Genomic DNA, 15,309 nt, shown 5'->3' with positions numbered 1-15,309 from the left:
ATCCCTTAGCTATACATTGGGAATAATACTGTTTGCACCTCACAGGGTTATTGTGAGTATTAAATTAGATTGTGTGTGTGTGTGTGTGTGTGTGTGTGTATCTTAGTTCTTTGGCCTATGAGAAGTACTTAGCACTTGTTAACAATTAACTAATTAATTATTATTATTATTATTGAGGTTATCTGGTATGAAATTAAACTTTTTTCTGTCTTTTAAAATAGACATTTATTTATTTTCTTTTCCATATTATGAAAATGACATGTAAAACACAAATATGTGCAAGTTAGAGTTAATTCATACAAACAGTTTTCATTTTCTATTAGTATTAATGAATTTTCTTGAATACATTTTTGCTTACATTTAGACTATTTCCTTTGGATGTTTTTCTAAATATAGCATTACTGGATAAAAGAATATGAACATTTATGAACATTTCAGTAAATTTTATCAAATTGCTTCAAATTGCCCTAACCCTAACCCTAATCCTGAGTGCGTAGACCATGGGATTGAGTGCTGGGGGGATAACATTGTGCAGCACATTACGGAGTACAGGGATCAGGGGGATCTTTTTCTTTGCAAGGTGTATGGCAGACAGTGCAATGATACCTGTGTAGAAGAAGAGGATGAGGATGAGGTGGGAGCTACAGGTACCCAGAGCCTTTGATATTGCTTCTGGTGAGTTCAACCGGATCACAGAGCAAAGGATTAATACATAGGAGGAAAAAACCAGGGCCGTATCACTCCCAATCAGGACCCATGCTAAAATCAGTTGGTAAAATTTGTTCACAGTAATGTCATCACAAACCAGGCTGGTGACTCCCAAGTTAGAGCACAGGCAGTGATCAGTTTCATTCTTGGAGCAGTAGTATTGCTGGGCAGCCAGTGCAGATACTGGGATAGTAAACAGGCCATTCCTGAGCACCACAAATCCTGTGGTTTTGATCACAAAAGCTTCAGTGACTATGGAAGGGGGTGACAGATGACTATATTGTCTACCGCCATACAGAGGAAGATACCAGATTCCACGCACAAGAAGCAGTGGATGGCATAGATCTGAGTAAAACACTCAGGGAGACTGATGGCCATGGCATCAAACCAGAGGACAGCCAGGATCTTTGGCATGATGGTGGTGCCCCGCCCCATGTCCACAACTGCCAGTATGCCCAGAATACATAGGCATGTGCAGTGTGGCCTCATGTTGGATGGTGATCATGACAAGGAGGTTGGCACAAAGAGCTAAGAAATAGAGCAGAGGTGGGGCAGGGAAAGCCAGTGCTGCCACTCATGAATGCCTGGGAGCTCCATGAGGATGAAGTGGGAAATCTGGAGGCTGGAATGGTTAGTAACTCTAGTAGAGGGATCCGTGGTATAGGTGCTCCGTTCTCAGTGTCTGTCCATAAAACTGAAATAGGAAGAAGACTGCATTTGAAACTTCAGCTCAGGGTCCTCATAATGCACTCTCCCAGCAATGATCCAGTTTCTTTCATGTGTGACTTTTTTTTTTTCTCCTGGAAATATTCCACAGGAGAGTAATAAAACAAGCCAAATTTTTTTCTAAACATAAGGATTGGAATAACCATTTATCATTACCCTTGTGTATCTAATAAGCATGTTCAAATACATATATATCAAGAATAATCTTCTTACTAGTAGATAACAACTATTAATATTTGGTTTCCTACCATTTTTCCATTTTATATTTAAGCAGTTTATATCATTATATGAGGATAATGTTGTATCTTGCCTTTGTATTTTAGTATTGTGTTCTAGGACATAAAGTAGGCACTCAGTAAAAATTTATGACACAGATGAATAAATAAAACACAATTTTCCATTATCATTAAAAGTAAGGTAGAATCTTAATTTGGATGACTATTTTATATTTCTACATTTGGCTGTACCATAATTGACTCACCACTATCTTATTTTCAGATTATTTCCTTTAAGTAGAATTTTTAAAATGATACAGAAGTGATACATAAAAAGAACATAGCCATCTTAAAATTTTATTTTCTGTAATATTTTAAGTATCATACATGTACATGGTTAAAAGTCAAATAAAATAAAAAAATATATTATGCTGAGTGAAATAAGTCAAGCAGAGAAAGTCAATTATCATATGGTTTCACTTATTTGTGGAGCATAACAAATAGCATGGAGGACAAGGGGAGATGGAGAGGAGAAGGGAGTTGGGGGAAATTGGAAGGGGAGGTAAACCATGAGAGACTATGGACTCTGAAAAACAATCTGAGGGTTTTGAAGGGGCGGGGGGTGGGAGGTTGGGGAATCCAGGTGGTGGGTTTTGTAGAGGGCACGGATTGCATGGAGCACTGGGTGTGGTGCAAAAATAATGAATACTGTTACGCTGAAAAAATAAAAAATTTAAAAAAAATATAAACAACAGACAGTAAGACTTCTATGCTTGGGTCTCCTAAATCCCTTCCTTTTCACCAGAGGCAGCCAGTAACCCATTTTCTTAGGAATCCTTCCAGAGATAGTTTTTGCATGAATAAGAATATACATTTAGACAAAAGCAAATGTTAGCATACTAAACATACCTTTAGCCTTTGTTTCCTTTCCTTTTCTTTTTTAATTATCTTGGAGACTGCTCCATATCACAAACTAGATATGCCTCACTGTACATGATTTTCTACCACATGGATAATTTAATGAGAACTTCTGACTTTCAGTTTGTTTCCAGGATTTTGTTACTATAAAAAATTATGTACTAACTGTACTGTTCATATATCTTTTATGCATATGTGTAAGTTTATTTATAGGGTAATTTATAGGGTAATTTCTGACTGAATTGGGGGGGTGAAATGAAAAACAAAGATTTTGATTGATATTGCCAGATTGTTTTTCAAGAAGTTATTCTGCCCCTGTATGAAAATATGGGTATTTTAAGTGCTCTTGATGTATACTAAAATGTTGCTTCATAGATACACTGTAGCACTTTATGTATACATACATTTACAAGTTTGCTTGGGACTGTGTTTATGTCACCACATCCATCCATTTCATCACATCCCAAATTTTAATTTAAAAATCTTTATTAATAGAGTAAGTAAAAATTGGTATTTCAATTTTGGTTCAGTTTTCACTTCACTGTTGAGTGACTGTTGACATTTTCTTTTTTTTTTTGAACTTTGACATTTTCAAAGATTTATTTTCCACTTATCTGCTTCTTCACTAATTTTCTCTTTTGTCTTTATGTGCAATTTACAGTATTAAATGAAATAATGTTTTTCAAATGCTCACTGTTTGTATGGATTTCTCTATAACTTTTTAAAATTTCATTATATCTTAAGGATATTACCTCTGTTGAGTTTTCTGGAAATATGTCCTTCAATTCATTTTCCATTAAAGTCTGTCTTTTCTAAAAAATGATTTATACACATGCATACACAAACTTTTATGTAGTCATAAGAAACTCTACTTATTATTTTTTTGTGACTTTTAAACTTTTAATGATGTAAAATCCATTTTTTTAAATAAATATTTACTAGCATATTCTTTATGAAAATTTATTTTAACTTAGCATTTTAAAAAAATTCGAAATTTCATGGGTGCTTGGGTGGCATAGTTGAGTGTCTAACTCTTGGTTTTGGCTCAGGTCTGTTCTCAGGGTTGTGAGATTGAGCCCCAGGTCAGTCTCCACACTCAGTGGGGAGTCTGCTTGAATTTCTCTCTCCTTCTTTCTCTGCCTCTCTCCCCAACCCCATTCTCTCTCTAAAATCAATCAATCAATCAATCAATCAATAATAGAAAATTCACATGGGGTGAAAAAGTATCTAAATTAATTTCTCCCCACTAATAGTTAAACTATTATCTCAGCATCATTCAATAAATGAGACTTCTTTTTTCCTATTATTCTGAATGACCTTTTTTGTTCATATATTAAATTTCAGCCTATATTTAAAAATGACTGCCTCCCAGGACAATCTTTCCTGTTTTTAGTGTTACCACCAATTGAATCATGTATTTACCACATGATAGGGGACATTCTTAGTAATAACTTCAAAAAAAAGTTTTAAATTAATATTAAAATAAATGCTATTTTTTTGGAATATTACATTTAAGAATACAAATTGATTATGGAAGAGTTGATGTCTTTATCCATTGATTCTCTCCATTCAGAAATCTATATGTTTTTCTTTTTTTGTCATAGATTTTTTTTGGAATTTTTTCTATTACTATTACTTTTGTCTCTCTTCATATTTCCTAATTGGCTACTGTTACCTAAGAAACCTCCTGATGACTATTGTTTTTTAAAACACTTTCCAAAATATAGCTCTTTTACACTATTGCTTTCCAAAGCTAATAGTTTTTTAGGAAATTTTCTTTTTCACATTTTTTTTGGTAGACTATATTTTCCACAATTAGATAAGTTTTACTATTGTAAGTTTTTAAAAATTTATTATTATTATTTTTTAAGATTTTATTTATTTATTTGACAGAGAGAGACAGGATAGAGGCAACACAAGCAGGGGGAGTGGGAGAGGGAGGAATAGTCTTCCTGCTGAGCAGGGAGCCCGATGTGGGGCTCGATCCCAGGACCCTGGGATCATGACCCAAGCAGAAGGCAGATGCTTAACAACTAAGCCACCCAGGTGCCCCTATTGTAAGTTTGCATCGTATTAAAATGTTTATACATTTCTAAACAATGTAGGAAACAGCGAGAGTCAATATCTGTGTCTAGGTCTAGACTTGAAGTAGAATATCTCTAGAACTTTCCCTTCAGTGTGCTACTGGATAATGCTTTTCTGATGAATGGTCTCTATTAGTTTTGGTGATTTGATGTCTATTTTTAGTTTTTGATTAAAAAAATCAGAAATGGGTATATTCAATCACAATCTCTTTTCAGGATCTTGGATCCATAAGTTAAATGGGAGGATCTCCTGTTGGCACCATCCTTTCTGCTTTGACAGCATGCTTCCCCAGTGTCAGGCTCTGAGAGGCAGCCTTTGGTTGCTCTTTTGTTAGGCATGGGTTTCTGCTCCTCTAATATGTCCAGAGGATTGCTCAGTATCATTTTTCTCACTTGTTTTCCAGACCTCAGGCTTTTGTCTCTTTAAGGAAGATCTTGAGGAATAAGAGGGCCAAAGTCAGAGGATCAAAAGAAGGAAGAAAAGTGAGAAAGCAAAAGATGGGGAGAAAGAGAGGCAGGGTAACCAGAACCCAGAGCTACAAACACAGAACCAGAAAATAGACCCTTCCCTCCCCTTCCTTCCCCTTGGCCCCTGGTTATTCCCTGCTAGGAGGTCCTATAGAGATCCTTTCCAAATGGAACTGTCTTCTGTATCTGCTTCTATTCTCTTGGCTACACCTATCTTTTATGCCTTTGTTGCCAGGAGTACAATTTCTCCTCTCCCCTGGGGCCTGGGCTTTTGCATAGATTGGAGCCTAGAGTTGCCCTAGACCTTCTTGGATACTCCCCAGGTCCTCCATGAGACTCTCTGTAATCTTTTTTCCTGTGTGAATCAAGGCATGGTGCCTTTTTTGCTATAGCCCCAAATGGCCTGCAGTGATCTTACAGGTATGTCAAGCTTGGCTCAAGGAATAGAAATACTCATCCCCAAGTCCCATGGAGAGCCCTATTATGTGGTCCCTCTGTCATTTAAAATTTTAAAAAATTTTTAGGTTAGCCATTTACTTTCTCTTTTTAAAAATTTCATTTTAAGTTTTATTTTAATTCCAGGTAGTTAGCATACAGTGTTATATTAATTTCAGGTATACAATATAGTAGTTCAACATTTCCGTGTATCACTCGGCACTCATCACAACAACTAAACTCCTTAATCCCCATCACCTATTTAATCCATCCCCAAGCCAACTCCCTTTTTGTTACCATCTTTTTATTCCCTATAATTAAGAGTCTGTTTTTTGTTCTGTCTTATTTTTTCCCTTTTGTTTCTTAAGTTCCACATATGAGCAAAACGTGGTATTTGTTTTTCTCTGAGACTTATTTTGCTTAGCATAATACTCTAGCTTCATCCATGTCATTGCAAATGGCAATAGTTCATTCTTTTTTATGGCCGAGTAATATACAATGGAATATTACTCGGCCATAAAAAAGAATATATATATCACATCTTCTTTATCCGTTCATCAATTGAAGGACACTTGGGTTGCTTCCATATCTTGGCTATTGTAAATAATTCTGCTATAAGCATAGAGCTACATGTATCCCCCTGAATTAGTTCTTGTATTCTTTGGGTAAATACCCAGTAGTGTGGTTGCTGGATCATAAGGTAGCTCTATTTTTAACTTTTTGAGGAACCTCCTTATGTTTTTCAGAGTGACCGCACCAGTTTGCATTCCCACCAAAAATGCAGTATTGGACTGCAAGGAACTACTGCAAAGGAACTACTATTCCTTTTCCCCCACATCTTCAATACTTGCTGTTTTTCGTATTGTTGATTTTAGCCATTCTGACATGTAAGAGGTGATACTTCACTGTAGTTTTAATTTGCATTTCCCTGATGATGAATGATGTCAAGCATATTTTCATGTGTCTGTTGGTCATCTTTATGTCTGGAAAAACATCTGTTCATGTTTTCTGCCCATTTTTTAAGTTGGATTTTTTTTTTTTAGATGTTGAGTTTTATGAGTTCCTTATGTATTTTGGATACTAACCTTTATTGAAGATGTCATTTGCAAATCATTTTGAATTTATTTTTGTGTTTGGGGTAAGAAAGTGGTCCGGTTTCTTTCTTGTGAATCTTGCTGTCTTGGTTTTCCCAACACCATTTGGTGAAGAGACCATCTTCTTCCTATTGGATATTCTTTCTGCATTGTTGAAGATTAATTGACCACATAATTTTGAGTTTATTTATGGATTTTCCATTCTGTTCTCTTAATCTATGTGTCTATTTTTGTGTTAGTACCATATTATCTTGATCACTACAGCTTTGTAATAGAACTTGGAAGTCTAGAATTGTGATGCCTTGGGCTTTGCTTTTCTTTTTCAGGGTTGCTTTGGGTATTTGGGGACTTGTGGTTTCATCCAAATTTTGGGATTGTTTATTCTTGTTCTGTAAAAAATGCCATTGGTATTTTGATAGAGATTGCATTAAGTGTAGAGATTACTTTGGGTAGTACAGACATTTTAACAATATTTGTTCTTCCAATCCATGAGCATAGAATGTCTTTCCATTTCTTTGTGTCCTCTTCAGTTTCTTTCATCAGTGTTTTATAGTTTCCAAAGCAGAGGTCTTTCACCTCTTTGGTTAGATTTATTCCTAGGTATCTTATTATTGTGGCTGCAATTGTAAATGGTATTATTTCCTTAATTTCTCTTTCTGCTGCTTCATTATTGGTGTATAGAAATGCAACAGATTTCTGTACATTGACTTTGTATCCTGCAAGTTTACTGAATTTCTTTATCAGTTCTAGCTGACAGAATTTCCTTCCTTCCTTCTTTCTTTGTTGTTGTTCTTTCAGGTTTTCCATATATGATATCATGTTATCTGCAAATAGTGAAAGTTTTACTACTTCCTTTCCAATTTGGATGCTTTTTATTTCTTTTTGTTGTCTGATTGTTGTGGCTAGGACTTTCTAATACTATGTTGAATAAAAGTGGTGAGAAAGGACATCTTTGTTTTTTTCCTGATCTTGGGGAAAAGCTCTCAGTTTTTCCCCATTAAGGATGATGTTAACTGTGGGTTTCTCATAGATGGCCTTTGATTATGTTTAGGTACATTCCCACTGAAGCTAATTTGTTGAGAGTTTTTATCATGAATAGATGTTGGACTTTGTCCAATGCTTTTTCTGCATCTAGTGAAATGATCATATGGTTCTTATCCTGTATCTTATCAATGTGATGTATTACATTGATTGATTTGTGAGGATTGAATCACACTTCCAATTTAGGAATAAATCCCACTTGATTTTGGTGAATGATTTATTTAATGTATTGTTGAATTTGTTTTTCTAGTATTTTCTTGAGGACTTTTTGCATCTATGTTCATCAGGGATACTGACCTATATAGTTAGTGCTCTTTTTTAATGGAGTCTTTATCAAATTTCAGCATCAGAGTAGTGTTGGCCTCATAGAATAAATTTGGAAGTTTTCCTTCCTTTTCTTTTTTCTTTTCTTTTCTTTCTTTCTTTCTTTCTTTTTTTTGGAATAGTTTGAGAAGAATGGGTATTAACTCTTCTTTAAATATTTGGTGGAATTCACCTGTGATGCCATCTGGACATGGACTTTTGTTTGTGGCGAGTGTTTTGATTACTGACTCAATTTCTTTGCTGGTTATCTGTCTGTTCAAATTTTCTGTTTCTTCCTGTTTTAGTTTTAGTAGTCTATATGTTTCTGGAAATTTATCCATTTCTTCTAAGTTGTCCAATTTGCTGGCATATAGTTTTTCATAATATTCTTTTATAATTATTCATATTCATGTGGTGTTGGTTGTTATTTCTCCTTTCTCATTTGTGATTTTATATATTTTAGTCCTTTCTCTTTTTTTTCTTGGTAAGTCTGGAGAGAGGTTGAGCAATTGTATTGACTTTTTTTTTTTCAAAGAATTATCTCCTGGTTTAATTGATCTGTTCTATTATTTATTTATTTCAGTTTCTATATCATTTCTTTTTATTTATTTAATTTCTTTTCAGTGTAACAGAATTCATTGTTTATGCACCACACCCAGTGCTCCATGCAATATGTGCCCTCCATAATACCCACCACCTGGCTCCCCCAACTTCCCACCTCCTGCCCCTTCAAAACCCTCAGATTGTTTTTCAGAGTCCACAGTCTCTCATGGTTCATCTCCCCTTCCAATTTCCCTCAACTCCCTTCTCCTCTCCATCTCCCTATGTTCTCTGTGTTATTTGTTATGCTCCACAAATAAGTGAAACCATATGATAATTGACTTTCTCTGCTTGACTTATTTCACTCAGCATAATCTCTCCCAGTCCCATCCATGTTGATACAAAAGCTGGGTATTCATCCTTTCTGATGGATGCATAATACTCCATAGTGTATATGGACCACATCTTCCTTATCCATTCATCCGTTGAAGGGCATCTTGGTTCTTTCCATAGTTTGGCGACTGTGGCCATTGCTTTTATGAACATTGGGGTACAGATGGCCCTTCTTTTCACTACATCTGTATCTTTGGAGTAAATACCCAGTAGTGCAATTGCAGGGTCATAGGGAAGTTCTATTTTTTATTTTCTTTTTTTAAATGTTTGGTTTTAATTTTTTTAAGATTATTTATTTATTTATTTGAAAGACAGAGATCACAAGTAGGCAGAGAGGCAGACAGAGAGAGGAGGAAGCAGGCTCCCTGCTGAGCAGAGAGCCCAATGTGGGGCTCGATTCCAGGACCCTGGGATCATGACCCTAGCTGAAGGCAGAGGCTTTAACCCACTGAGCCACCAAGGTGCCCCTATTTTTAATTTCTTAAGGAATCTTCACACTGTTCTCCAAATTGGCTACACCAACTTGCATTCCCACCAACAGTGTAAAAGGGTTCCCCTTTCTCCACATCCTCTCCAACACACATTGTTTCCTGTCTTGCTAATTTTGGCCATTCTAACTGGTGTAAGGTGTTATCTCAATGTGGTTTTAATTGGAATCTCCCTGATGGCTAGTGATGATGAACATTTTTTCATGTGTCTGATAGCCATTTTTCATGTCTTCATTGGAGAAGTGTCTGTTCATGTCTTCTGTCCATTTTTTGGACATGATTATCTGTTTTGTGTGTGTTGAGTTTGAGTATAGATCCTGGATATCAGCCTTTTGTCTGTATTGTCATTTGCAAATATCTTCTCCCATTCCATGTGTTGTCTCTTTGTTTTGTTGACCATTTCCTTTGCTGTGCAGAAGCTTTTGATCTTGATAAAGTCCCAAAAGTTCATTTTCACTTTTGTTTCCTTTGCCTTTGGAGACATATCTTGAAAGAAGTTGCTGTTGTTGATATTGAAGTTACTGCCTATGCTCTCCTCTATGATTCTGATGGATTCCTGTCTCACGTTGAGGTCTCTTATCCATTTCGAGTTTATCTTTGTGTATGGTGTAAGAGAATGGTTGAGTTTCATTCTTCTACATATAGCTGTCCAGTTTTCCCAGCACCATTTCTTGAAGAGACTTTTTTCCACTGTATATTTTTTCCTGTTTTGTCGAAGATTATTTGACCATAGAGTTGAGGGTCCATATCTGGGATCTCTACTCTGTTCCACTGGACTATGTGTCTGTTTTTATGCCAGTACCATGCTGTTTTGGTGATCACAGCTTTGTAGTAAAGCTTGAAATCAGGTAATGTGATGCCGCCAGTTTTGCTTTTCTTTTTCAATATTTCCTTAGCGATTTGGGGTCTCTTCTGATTCCATCCAAATTTTGGGATTATTTGCTCCAGCTCTTTGAAAAATACCAGTGGAATTTTGATCAGAATGGCATTGAAAGTATAGGTTGCTCTAGGCAGTATAGACATTTTAACAATGTTTGTTCTTCCAATCCAAGAGCATGAAATGGTCTTCCATCTTTTTGTGTCTTCTTTGATTTCTTTCATGAGTGTTCCCTAATTCCTCAAGTACAGATCCTTTCTTTAAAAAAAAAAAAAGATTTACTTATTTATTTTAGAGAGAGAGAGAGAGACAGAGCAAGCATGGGGAGGGGCAAAGTGAGAATGGGGAGGGTAGAGAGAGAGAATCCTGAAGCAGATTCCCTGCTGAGCGGGGAGCCCAATGTAGGGCTGGATCCTAGGAGCCTGATATCATGACCTGAGCTGAAACCAAGAGTCAGCTGCTCAACTGACTGAGCCACCCAGGCATCCCTCTGTATCATTTATCTCTCCTCTAAACTTTATTATTTCCTTCCTTTAGCTGGTTTTAGGTTTTGTTTGTTATTTTTCTATTTCCTTTTGGTGAAAGTTTAGGTTGTTTGAGATTTTCCTTGTTTCTTAAAGTAGATTTGTATTGCTATAAAATTCCCTCTTAAAACCACTTTTGCTGGGCTGCCTGGGTGGCTCAGTGGGTTAAGCCTCTGCCTTCAGCTTGGGTCATGATCTCAGGGTCCTGGGATCGAGTCCCACATCGGGCTCTCTGCTAGGCAGGGAGCCTGCTTCCTCCTCTCTCTCTCTCTCCTTGTGATCTCTCTCAAAAAAACAAAACAAACAAACAAACAAAAACCCACTTTTGCTGCATCCCAGAGGTTTTGGATCATTGTATTTTCATTTTCATTTGTTTCCACGTGCTTTTTAGTTTCTTCTTTAATTTCCTGGTTAACCCATTCATTGTTTAGTAGCATCTTATTTAACCTCCATATATTTGTGGTCTTTGCAGATTTTTTCTTGTGTTTGACTTCTGGTTTTACGGCATTTTGATCAGAAAATATGCATGGTATAATTTCAGTCTTCTTGAATTTGTTGAGGTTTGTTTTGTGGGCTAACATGTGATCTGTTTTGGAGAATGTTCCATGTGCACTTGAGAATACATATTCTTTTGTTTTAGAATGGACTGTTCTGAATATATCTGTTAAATCAAACTGTAATGCATGCATGACAAAGCTTCAGCTAACTAACTCAAAGTAGGGAACTGTGCCCACCAGTTTAATCCACAGAAGACCAAAGTGTCCCAGCTGTCATATCCACTGTCACTGAATGGGGTCTTCTTAGGGGTGGGTGTGACTTTGGGCTTTCGATACCCAAGGGAGTCCCTAAGAATAACAGCTGGAGGATGTCTGCTCTCTTACCAGCTGGCAGAAAGTCCTTCCTTGAAGAGGGATCTGTGTAGTCTGCTTGTGTACCCACCACACTTCACACTATTCAATCAAATGGGAAGTTTTTCGTATTTCTCTTTCTTGAACCTCGTTTCTCAAATACATCCAGAGATGTTTTTCTTTCTTCATGAATTTTTTTTTTTAATGTTCATGTGGGTAACTTTTACTAGTCTTTGGCTTCTAACCTAAGTATCACTTCTTCTAAGAAGCCTTTCCTGATTTTCCTGGTCTTTTTTAGATCCCATTCCTGTGTACTACCATAATGCTCCAAACTTCCCCTTTTATCAGTCTTTGGATAGCATTATAATTGCCATTATGTGTCTCTTCTCTCCATTGCTTTACACTCTGTGGGAGCAGGAGCTGTGCCTATTTTATCCATTATTTTATTCCTCATAACTCTGAGTTGATGGCTGATAATGATGTTAACAAATGTTATATTGAATATTTTTTCTCTCTGCTGCTATAACACCATACTCTCTGTACTCCATTATATATATTAACATATAGTAAAAATATTAGTATAGAATCCAGCTACTTTAATCAACTCTTATTAATTCAACTTCAATGCTGCATATTTTCTGTGTCCTGAATTTTCTTTTTGTGTGCTATGTTTAATGCTTGTACTTCCCTGTGTTCTTTCCTCAACCTATCTCTTCTTAGTCTACATTATTTTCTTGGGTGATATTCACTACTGAGGTTTTGCCAGTGGACATCAACCCCAAATCATCATTTAGACTTTTTTAGAGGTGTATTTATATATTAATTTGTTTTTCACTTTCTTTCTCTTATTGAAGATTGACCTTATGCATTTGTTCCTTGAAGGGCCCAAAGTTGTTCATGAGGCTGGAAATCAGATATTAAAACTTGTACATATGTAAGTGTTGAGGTTATTTAGAAAAACAAATTCAGACTGGTTGGTGAAGATTAAGAAGAACCTGACACAAGTTCTAAAAGAAGAAGGATCATTAGAAAAGCTAAGAGCATGTAGCAGAGAAGATGAGTTTAATAATGTCTTAAAGAAATTTTAGAGATACGGTAGTATGGCTGATAGTGACTTTTTGTAAAAGAGCTTATTCTTTTACCTTTCTATATAAGTACTATGGAAGTATATTCTATTCTAAGATTTATGATATTATTGAGTGATGTGGCTCACATTCTCCAGTTCAGATTATAAAGAAAACTTCTAACCCCTTACAGATTAAAGGGTATCTCCTTATCCATATCATTCAGACTCAGTAGTATAATGAAAATTTGAAAATGAACTGGCTAAGATTTGATGACTATGCGTCTTGATCCATGCTTTTATTAGCTCAAGAGCTACAGGCAATGGAAAACAGGGAGTTTCTCTTATGAAATAGTAATGGGTAGATTTATGAAACCCCAGTGCCTGTCCACCAGCAAAATATTTATGAATTTGATACTATCTAATGAGATTAATGAGATTATTGCAAGGCAATAATATCACTTATTCATAGGTTCAAAAAGACCTACTGATAGCTGAAGCTACAATGTGCAGCTTGGTGACTTGGCTCACATCATAGTTTATCAAAGAAAAACATCACCTGAACTTTACTGGGAGTAACCGTTCTAAATCTACTTACTACATTCCTTCCTCTCAAGCCTCATCCCTCTGCACTGTTCCCTCAATATTGATCTTTTAGCTGTTCATCCAAAATTCCACACTTTATGAATTTGGAGTTCCTTTTTGGGCTAGTAAGTCATTCTGGAATATTCTATTCCACTCTTAAACTTTCTTCTTTAATGTTGCCTTATTTGTGAAGCCTTCCCTGATCCCCTCAGGTATAATTAGATGCTCTCTCTCCAAGGTGTTCCCATCTCTCCATGGTGTGGCCACAAATCTTTGCCTATGCCTCTGCTTTGCCTTTGGTGATGCTTCACCTTAGTTTGATGTATATCTTCCACTTGGCCATGTTTAAAATCTCTGAATTGCCTTCCACAACCTTAAGGGGGAACTCAGAAAACATATTTTTTGATACAAATTATTGATCCCAGCCCTATTGACTGTTTGTGAAGCTTTAGCCCATTCCATTCTCTCGATATTTTACACAATTTCTGACTTTAGGCGAAGGTTCAGAGTTTCAGTCAAGGAGTCCATAGTCACACTAATCTAGAGTTCTGGTTCTGAGACTTTTCTTTATTTTCTGGGCCTGAGTTTCTGTGTCTGTTACCAGTGCCTATTAGACTGGACTTTGTATTGCTCTTGCTACTTGTTCTGCCTACTCCTTCCTCCTCCACTGGGGTTCTGGGTCAGTATTTTCTGCTTCATAATACCTCTCTCTGTGGTTTCAGAGAAATGATGGTATCTTCTGCTCTAAGCTCACTGTTACCTAATTTGTCTTCTCTGTCAGGAAACTGAGTGTTTCATGTTAGGGTTCCTAATCTTGGCTCTACCTGAAACGACACCAGCTATGTCTTCTTCTTCCCTCTGGGACTGGTTTGATACCCTTAGAGTATGGCTCTCAGAAAGAGGTGACCTCATTTGGGTGCTCTTGCCTTCCATATAGCCTTTGTTGCCCTTTGTCTTTCTGGTAAGGGAGTATCATTCTGAAGACACAGGTCTTACTGAGTCTTGAGCTATAAATTTGTAGAGTTTGTTCTTGTCCCCCTCCTTTGGCTTTATAAAACAAATAATTTTTCCCCTGCAGGGACTTTCTTCCTAGACTTGAAGAATCTATCAAAAATCATGCATGTCACCACAAGTGTTCTCTTATGTAAGCTGTACACACTCAATTTTTTGAATCCCTCTTAATCCATTGACTCCCTCTCAATCTAGATCCTTCATAATTTTGAATATCCTCCCATAGATTAACATGGCACCATTTTCAGGAGTGATTTTGGTGGCTGAGATGAGAATCAAATGTCAAGAAATTGGTTAAGTAGGGACAGAGTTGTAGGTAATTTCACCTAAGGTGAGATAATATATGGATGGTAGTACTGTCAAGACTTGGCCTACACTTGTACCTACCATTTTGAGTTCAGACATTTGATATTATCTTCACTCTTATTCCCTGGCAGGTTATCCTTTCTCATAAAGTCTTCTACTTATAATCCATTCTTCCTCTCATGGTTCCACCTACGTCATGGGGGGAGGGTCATTTAGGTAATATTGTATGTTGGTCCTGGTGTTGGTCCTCCCCATCCCTGCCTTCTTCCTCACTCACACTAGATCAGATCTTGCTTAGGCCAGAAAATCAGGCAGTCCCACTCACCATGGCAGGAAGCTTTACCTTGTTTCTGGATCCTCTCTTGACATGGTACCCTGGAGTATGTGATTCAAAATATTCCCTGCTGGGGATGTTCCCTGGAGACCCAGTAAGAAGAAGAGACCTTGTTAAACCTTTGTCTGAAGAAGAGGCAGAAGTACTAATTGGTGTCTGGGTGGTGGGAGCTTCATCTTGGATCCCTATAGGCAATGCCCGAAAAGCTGTCCATTAAATACTCTGTTCTTGGAAATTGACTGGTAGCTTAACTTCTTCTCATCCTTCTGTAGGTTAAACAGTGCAGCTCTTTGGTGAGTAATGACCAAGCATAGGGCCAAGAAAGAGAGAGACATCCAGGCTTCATCC

At 36.8% G+C, this 15,309-nt stretch overlaps 1 pseudogene; it reads right to left on the bottom strand.

Moving 5' to 3' along the window:
- Positions 1-457: 457 nt before the first annotated feature.
- On the bottom strand, positions 458-14,243 carry LOC116864912 (annotated as a pseudogene).
- Positions 14,244-15,309: the final 1,066 nt, after the last annotated feature.

Source organism: Lontra canadensis, unplaced genomic scaffold, assembly GCF_010015895.1.
Source record: "Lontra canadensis isolate GAN:19392208 unplaced genomic scaffold, GSC_riverotter_1.0 scaffold7, whole genome shotgun sequence".
NCBI lineage: Eukaryota > Metazoa > Chordata > Mammalia > Carnivora > Mustelidae > Lontra > Lontra canadensis.
Note: the sequence above shows the minus strand (reverse complement) of the source record. Positions and strands in the feature narration are given on the sequence as shown.